Genomic DNA, 2,284 nt, shown 5'->3' with positions numbered 1-2,284 from the left:
TAGTTTACTGGTTAAGATGATTCAATAACTGTGAACATGTTATTTTTGATGAACTCATACTTCAACTCTTGTTTGACAACTGGAAGTGAGCATGAATGCATTTAACCTGTGATAGTAAAGATGATGACAAGAGTCTTCTTTGATGTTGTTGACATTACTGGTTTCCATTATCAATTTGCTAGAGTTATCATATTTATCCTCTTCAGTTCTTACATGCCACAAGATTCTGATGCATTTACTTGCTTAACACAAGATTTCCTCTTGCATATATATATAACGTCCAATTTTTATGAGTTTACATGTCCCAAATTTAGAACTTAAATACTTGTATGTGTGAAAAAGGAATTCTTCCGCTGCATACTATACATTATTTGTGGATGGTTTAAACATAATTTCTTAAGAGTTGGTCTACTTACTGTTTTGTGGGTATTAAACTCATCATTTGGGTGCTGTTTTAATCACTGTTTTGGGGGCATTAAACCAATCATTTGGGGGCTGCCCTTGCTCGATTCTTTCACTATTTTTGGGAGTCATTTTGGGTGCCGATTTTGGATTGATTGCCCATTGTTTGGAGCTGGTTGTTGTTTGAAAGTGTCATTGTGGGTTGTATTACTTTTTGGTTCCATTTCGTGGCTTTTGGGCTGCACTTTGTTAATTTATTTTGGTGGCTTTTTGAGCTTTATTTTTTTTTTTTTACTCTGAATTGGGGAACATTCGGGCCCATCAAAACACTGTTTTGGAACAGATTTAAGCACTCTTCTCGAGAGTCTATTTGATTTAATTACAGTTGCTGAAAGACTTTTAACGCTTTTAGGTTGATTCATTTGCTATTTATCCATTTGATTTTCTTTCGTTTGTTTTGTTATTTTTGTTAAATGGTTAAGTCAAAAAATAGTAATTTCTGATTTAATTACTTGGAAGACACTTAGAAATATTTGAAAGTTAGTTGGAAAATACTTAATTGAGGGTAGAATTCCTAAATCACTTTAAGCACAAGTTAAAGTATAGACTTCTAGATTTTAGGAGCACACCCTAGGTGAGAATCCATCCACCTAATTCTCAGCATAGACTTCCTAAATTTTAGGAGCACACCCTAGGTGAGAGTCCATCCATCTAATTCTCAGCATAGACTTCCTAGATTTTAGGAGCACACCCTGGGTGAGAGTCCATCCACCTAATTCTCAGCATAGAAGATTTTAGGATAGACTTCCTAGATTTTAGGAGCACACCCTGGGTGAGAGTCCATCCACCTAATTCTCAGCATAGACTTCCTAGATTTTGGGAGAACACCCTAGGTGAGCGTTCATCCACCTAATTTTTGAATAAATAATGAAACTGGACACTTGACCCTGATTCACAAACTGATTAAGACACTAGACATGAGGACGCACCGAGGCGTAGTCCATGCTTCCTTAATTAAATCAACAATGAAATTCCCTCAATGACTTAATCTACAATGAAACCCAGTGCATTGGAATTTGAGCTTGAATATTACACTCAAATCCTCCTGACAATTGAGAAAATTTGTTAACGCCACATATGGATCATCGGACTAGGATGAGTTTAGGGTCTAGGTGGTGAGAGCGATGACGACATTGCTTATGTGTGCTTAAACGAGGGATATGAAGTGAGAATATTAGAATAATATCTCCTACCTCAAAGATCTTCTATAAAAGAGAGGAAATGATCGATGATGCTATTGATGCTATTCGCCGACCTTCGCCGACCCTTGGTGGGATTATTGCCCTCGACGTTCTTAGGTTGTCAGTAGTTCTAGCACGATTAGAGTGACTAACTGGTGAACTATATGACCTTACAAAAATATTTACAAAAATAAAATAAAAATCTCTTTTGCATGTTAAAAAGAACTCTGCATAAAAAAGACTTAAACAACAACTTTTGCATGAAAATCAAATAATTTTTCTATGAAAATTTATAAAAGTTTATGGTTTGTCATTTGGATTGAGGTTAAGAACTACCTCCTGTAGATTGTCGAGTTGACAACTCTTACTCAAGGTCGGGAAGCACACAACCCAGCTCTGAGCCCCCACTTTTACCAATGTCTTATACCCAGTCCCGAGCTGTCATATGTGGTTACAGGTTTATTTTAGCAGAGGCAGCCCCTATCCTACCTACTCGTTTTTATGACTTTCATGCTGGGTTTTCTTTCTTTACTTATTTTTCTTGCAAGTATGTTTAAATATGCTGCAAATCATACTATGATCACAATATTGATCACAATATTAATCGAGATGCTCAGGTACGCTTTTACAGTTTATCTACA

The sequence above is a fragment of the Phalaenopsis equestris genome, unplaced genomic scaffold (genome assembly GCF_001263595.1).
Source record: "Phalaenopsis equestris unplaced genomic scaffold, ASM126359v1 Scaffold214935, whole genome shotgun sequence".
NCBI lineage: Eukaryota > Viridiplantae > Streptophyta > Magnoliopsida > Asparagales > Orchidaceae > Phalaenopsis > Phalaenopsis equestris.
Note: the sequence above shows the minus strand (reverse complement) of the source record.